Consider the following 7,165-nt stretch of genomic DNA (forward strand, 5'->3'; position numbering starts at 1 on the left):
ATTGTACCACACAGTTTTGGACTATTTTTATGGAAACTTCAGTCTATTTTATTACTTCCTTCTCCTATCTGCTTCTTACCTCCTGACTAAGATGTGACCAGAGACTGCCATAGGCTCCATCCAATGGGTACAGTCTATCCATTGGCCCTGAAATCTGCAGCCTCTTCCACGGAATGAAGACATTTCCTGCCTCTACTTTGCCTGTGGAGTGACAAATATTTGGGGAACTAATTAAGTCACAAAGAAACCCACTATCCATCCATTTGGGTAATCCATTACTGAAAGGAATTTTAGCTCAAGAATGAATTAACCTGTCTTCACGTGGAATTTTTAGCTGATATTTCCAGTGACCTATAATGTCAGCCTGTCAGCATTTAGAGACTCTTGGGAGCTTCCTAGAAATGAAATTTCTACCATGTCCCTAGAGAACCTGAACTTGCATTTGACTGGGCTACCAAGGACATGTGTTTGCTCACTACAGTATTGAAAGGCACTGGTCTAAACTGTTCAGAATTGACTAAAAAGATAGTAGGCATTATATTTTATAGGACATTTAAATTATTTGTAGAAAGCTCACCAATTAGCATTTAACTATAACTTAAATTTGAGAAGTAGTGTATTGCTGGGGAAAGAGCTAAATTGGGACTAGAAAAAAAATCTAAATTTTCAAGTTTGCCTCTTCCCATTACGTATTGATATAACTTTGGGCAAGGCATTAATTTTGTTTCAATTATTTGTTGTTTTAAAATTGCTATTCATTTAAATATATAAAACGAGAGTTTTCTATTAGTTTTCCCAAACTAGGGTCCACCCTTCTTTAGAATTTCACAAAAAAGTGATGGTAAGACTTCTAATTTTTTCTCTATAATTCTAACATTGAAATTATCCATTTTAACCATGATAAGGTTAGCCAGAATTTTCTCTTTAGCTACCACATCTTCATGGCTTCCCCACATTAAACTCAAGAGTTAAGCTCTCTCAGACATAGAAATTCTCTTATAACTTCCGGGATTGCTATGGATTTAACTATCTTGATTGTAAATGAACCTAAATCCTTCATCTTCAAGCTGTTGTTTGAGCCTGAGTCTTCCTAGTCAGGGCAGATAAGAGACAGCAAATCACCCTTTTCTGAAAAGAGCCTTTATATAAACTTTAGGGGGATTAATTGTCAGTTAGCTCTAGGCAAGACCCTCCAGGAATGGTAAACAGGCTTCCTGCAAGGAGATGTAATGGAAGAGGGAAGTAGAAGTTGACAAAAAATAAAGGTGACCCACTTCACAGTATTGCCTAAGGTCAAAGGCCTTTGCAGTCAAAGACAGAAAAGAAGATGGATAGTTTTTCCTTTGCTTACATTTTTATTCAGCTTCTTTGGGCAGGAGAGAAGGTTGGGCTCTACTATGAATGTAAAGCCTTATTTATTTATTTATTTATTTAATTTCAATGCTGAGGGTGGAAACCAGGGCTTCACTCTGGGTGCTGTACTGAAGAGCTGCACCCCAAACTCCTGTCCTTTCCTTTCTTCTTGACATTAGTGATTTCATACAGTCACTATTTTGTAAAAATCAAAATCAGATCTGTCTCCACTAAGGATACCTAGAAATTTTCCAGTTCCTCAATGTTCTTGGGACTTAGTAAAAACTGTATTTAAATACCACACTGCATCTCAGAGAGAGTGTGATTTTCCTTTAAAAGTTTGTTCCCACGTCCCCTACTTACACCACACACACTTTCAAGTATAATGAAAGCTCTACCTGAGGAGGCAGCAAATCTGGCTCTAATTACAAGGGAGAAAACACTTTACCCAAGGAAACATATTATTTGGTTGTAGCACAAATATGAAATCCATGAAAGGTGGTAACAAGATATAATTTGTGTTCCCGTTTTTTATTTACTAAACAAGCTGTTAGAAGAAAAATTGTTTTAATAGGAACTTACTGTATTCTCATATGTGTTTAATGTTTTATATCCTGACCACGGTGGAGCCTGTAAAAGAACTTCAAATTCCCATGTCAAGTGGAGCACGAAGATTTGGTTTCATTTGCTTTGTTGAGAAATATGCCCCCAAAACCAATTCTCACTTTACTCCCTTCTAGCTCCAACAGCTGCAGAATAGATTAGAAAATGTATTTAACCCAATCTGAAATTTAGAATTTTGATCTCTGAAGAAAGTATTTTGGAAAAGTCTCATGCATGCTAGAAAAAAGGATTTAAAAGCCCTCAATAAGGCTTCAGAAAGTGAGAAGCACTGTGTAATTTTAACAAAGGGCCACTTTCTTTGTCCCACCCCCAAGAATGCTTCAGAGCTATAATACACATCTATTACTCTATATGCAGTATTATACATAGATAAGTAGTGCTTTTTCACAAACTTCACACCCTTATGGGCTCATCATATGACTGTAAACCAAAAGAAACCTTACAGCAACAAATTCAAGTGAACATTTATTTTTTCACATATAAGCAAATGTTATGCGTGTGGATATGTGGTCTGTTTTCTGACTATGCACCCATAGTAACCAGACTTTCAAACCCAACATGTCTTTCTGAAGTCATAGTCATCTGAGTTATTGGCTAAGAAGAGCCCAGATCATAGTGACTTTTCCAAACCAGCCCCAGGGGAGCATCCTGGGTCCCCAGGGAAGTATGCAAATGTTCTAGCTGGCAGGGCCTTGTGTCTGGACCAGTAGCCTGTAAGGTGCATTGCTGTCTTCAGACAGGGCCAATGCCATGACTTATCTGCCCTTACAGCAAGAAGCAATTCATCACTGCCATCATCTCTGAAAGAATCACAACACAGTGCACAGTATCTATTTCTCTGCAGCTGTGGTAATTTTGCTGTTTACACTAGGAAAAAAAAAGAAAAATCTACATCAATAAAATCATTTTACTTCACTAAAAGATTTTCAGTGTAATTTGTTAACACATAACAATGTTCCATTACCAGTGTTAACAGCCCACTGTTGGTTGAGATGGGGATCTCAATAACTTTTTGCCTGGGCTGTTGGCCTCCAACCACAATTTTCCCAGGCTCCCCTTCCAGAGTAGCTGGACAATTTAGAAAGCAGTTCATCTCTGTATTTTTTAATGTGTTTATGTCAGCATCTTTAACAAAAATTTGAGACATTTAAAACAGCATTTTAAAACGGATTTATTTTTTAGTAAGAAAATAGTGACACAAGAAAATAAAGGTAAGAAGTCAGAATAAGGTACAGACAGTCTGATTTAAGATAGTTTGGTCTAGGATTTTTCTACTATACAGGATATATTTATTCTACAGGAGGAGATTCATAGTGACATTTCCAATTAGGCTTATATTGTAATTAGTTACATCACCCCATCATCTCGTCCTCTCAACCCTCTCCCTGCCCCACGTAAAGCAATTGCAAGAGGTTTCTTTGTTCTACTTCATACAGGTATATGAAGTCCATCCACCACATACCCTCACCTTCACCTCCTTCCTTCACCTGCCCCCTCCCACTATTTGGAATTTTTTATTTGTATTATTTCCGATACTTTCTTCTGATGCTGAGCAGTTCTGAGTCAGTTCAGGATCACCAGGGATGCCACCAATGCCACAGCGTGCTGTGCTGCTGAGCTGTGAAGTCTGCAGGCAGGTGTATTCAGTGCAGTCACAATAGTTCCACTTATGATGAGCTAGCTCTTCAGGACCTAACTCCATCTTAAGTTAGGAGCAACTGTACATTATAAAGTTTACCCAGCTACTAGCCATGAGCCACAGAGCTGGCCCTGAGGAGAACACAATCCGTTATAAAATGAAGAGTGTCCATGAGGAAGGGAAGACATACACAGGTGAGAAATCTTTCATTATTACTACAACCGAGAGCGATTTCCTCTCTGGATTCTCCTTAGGGGATACAATATGACTAAATGAGCTGCAACCTCCACCACAGTCTTTTTAACAATATGATATTTATTGAGTTCCATTTTGCTTTCAACAACTGCAGCGTAATGTTAATTCAAGACAGTAAATAATTGAAAGCTAAACTGGAGAGTTTAGGTAGGATATATGAATAGATACCTGGTGTAATAGTTAGGGTATTCATGCCAGCGGCTATAACAACCAACCACAAAGTCTCAGACAGAAAAATCGGTGAAATCTAGATGGTGGTTCTCCTCTGCAGCTGTTCTCCAACAGTTGCTTCCCCTCTAGCTCTTGTCCTCTGGCACACATGGCTTCCAAGGTCACTGCAGCAGATGAAGAGGTAGATGTGGAACAAAGCACACTGGACTGAGGATGGACTCAAGCCAACTCTTCTCACACACCATTGGCCAGTACATGGTGACATGCCACTCCTCACTGCAAGGGAAGCTGGAAGACATCACCTGCGTGTACCTCAGAAGGGGAAAGCAAGATGGGACTTGATGGACTTTATCATCGTCTGTGCCACAGTTGACAATGCTGGGCTGAGCAGATGGAGGGTGACCCACTATGTACTAGTCCTGCAGCTCTTAAAGGGGAGTGGGTCACTAAGATTCCACCTCACCCCTGTTAGAATAGCCATCATTAGCAACACCACTAACAACAGGTGTTGGTGAGGATGTGGAGAAAAAGGAACCTTCTTACACTATTGGTGGGAATGTAAACTAGTACAACCACTCTGGAAAAAAATATGGAGGCTACTCAAAAAGCTAAACATTGATCTACCATTTGATCCAGCAATACCACTCTTGGGGATATACCCAAAAGACTGTGACACAGGCTACTCCAGAGGCACCTGCACACCCATGTTTATTGCAGCACTATTCACAATCGTCAAGTTATGGAAACAGCCAAGATGCCCCACTAATGACAAATAGATTAAGAAAATGTGGTATCTATACACAATGGAATTTTATGCAGCCATGAAGAAGACTGAAATGTTTCATTCACTGGTAAATAGATGGAATTGGAGAACATCATTCTGAGTGAGGTTAGCCTGGCTCAAAAGACCAAAAATCATATGTTCTCCCTCATACGCGGACATTAGATCAAGGGTGAACACAACAAGGGGATTGAACTTTGATCACAAGATAAAAGCGAGAGCACACAAGGGAGGGGTGAGGATAAGTAAGACACCTAAAAAATTAGCTAGCATTTGTTGCCCTCAATGCAGAGAAACTAAAGCAGATACCTTAAAAGCAACTGAGGCCAATAGGAAAAGGGGACCAGGAACTAGAGAAAAGGTTAGATCAAGAAGAATTAACCTAGAAGGTAACATACATGCACAGGAAATTAATGTGAGTCAACTCCCTGTATAGCTATCCTTATCTCAACTAGCAAAAACCCTTATTCCTTCCTATTATTGCCTATACTCTTTCTTCAACAAAATTAGAGATAAGGGCAAAATAGTTTCTGCCTGTTATCGAGGGAGTGGGGGAAGAAGGAGGGGGCGGAGTGGGTGGTAAGGGAAGGGGTGGGGGCAGGGGGGAGAAATGACCCAAGCCTTGTATGCACATATGAATAATAAAAAAATAAAAATAAAAAAAAGGGGGGGAGTGGGTGTTCTGCAAAGAATAAACTACATGATAAGGGAACAAAATATTAAAACTTTTTCTGTATGGCTATATTTTAATCAAACAGAAAGAAAGAAAGAATAATATCCCCCAGGTAACATGGCCTCATGTCACAACAGGTAAGGTGTTCTGAGAAAACTGAGTTCTATGACCCAAAGGAGTTGTATGAGGAATTGCCACTTCTGCAAGTCAAGTAGGTGAATTTTCTGGGTACAATATCCAGTGTTAATGAAAACTAGCCTGGCAAAATGACAGATAACAAACTTTGAAACAGTCCTGCAAAAGTGCTGCAGACAGAAGATGACACTAAAATACAAAATAAGCCAGGTGTGGAGGTGCATGCCTGTATTCCCAGCACTCAGGAGGCTGAGCCAGGAGGAATCTGAATTTGAAGCCACCTTAGGCTCTGTAGTGAGTTTGAGGCCAGCCTAGGCTACAAAGTGAGACCCTCTCTCTAAAACTTGAGAAACAAAATCTACATGTCGCTGATTTTCCTAGTGTTAAGAAACAGACTTGGTAGTTGCCTGTTAACAGCAGCTAGAGTGAATAACCTAAGTAATACACTGCTTACTTATTAATATACCCTATCTAAATTCTCCAGTATAGCTCTCAATTATTTACTGTCTCTCATTGCCATTACTCTGAAGTTGTACAGCAAAATGAAGCTCATTATTAAAGAATTAACTTGTTAATTAAGATACACATAATAAAATAAAATCCCAAAATTTTTGTGAGCAAGGAAAAAATAGTAGGGTTCACACTTCATTCTCTTTATCATAAGATAAAGACAACTATCTTATCAAAGTTGATAAAAAAGATAATTCTCAAGAGGGTTATTTGAAAACTGAGTTTATATCCACTGTCATAAATAATGAACCTAATCCTAAATGTATACTGTGCCTCAAGATATTAGCTATTATTGGAATAGAGTCATGACAAGGATTCAAAATAAGTTATCAGATCACAAAGACAAGCCTCTACAATTAAATGTTTTCCACAATAGTCAATCCAGTCCTTTACAAAATTCTACTCAAGATAAGTGTTCACAAGCTCCTTTTGAAATGTGTCATAAATCACAAAGATAAAAGCTGCAAACCTTTGTTTTTCCTGTCATACTAAAAAGCAATAAAGATAATCTGTTTACTCATTCTTTCAATCATTTAAGAAGTAGCTATTGAATACCTACTGTGGGCTGGGCGTTGCTCTAGGCAACAGAAATTCAGGGTCACTATTTTTTGGCAAAATTCACTGCTCTCAGGAGTTCAAGTGCAGTGGCTCTCAAATGGGTCTGATTCTGTCCCTGGGGGCCATTGGCAACACCAGGAGATATTTTTGCTTTGCACAGCTCGGGAATGGTGAGCTTGGGGCTTGGAGTGTGTTACTATGGACATCTAGTATCCAGTAGAAAGAAGCTGGGGATTCTGCTAAGCACCCTGCAATGGACAGCCACTCACAAATAGAAAAGAAAGAACAGGATTATCTAGCCCAAAGTGTCACTGTCAGTAGTGCTGAGTAAGAACACATCAATGCTTAATTTTATAAGAACAAGATAAAAATGTATTGTGAAATCTTTACTATAGTCTGAATGAGATGGAATGAATCCCACAGTAGTTCTAGTCAATTCATGACAAAGCAAACAACTGTCCCATGA

This window comes from Castor canadensis, chromosome 10, assembly GCF_047511655.1.
Source record: "Castor canadensis chromosome 10, mCasCan1.hap1v2, whole genome shotgun sequence".
NCBI lineage: Eukaryota > Metazoa > Chordata > Mammalia > Rodentia > Castoridae > Castor > Castor canadensis.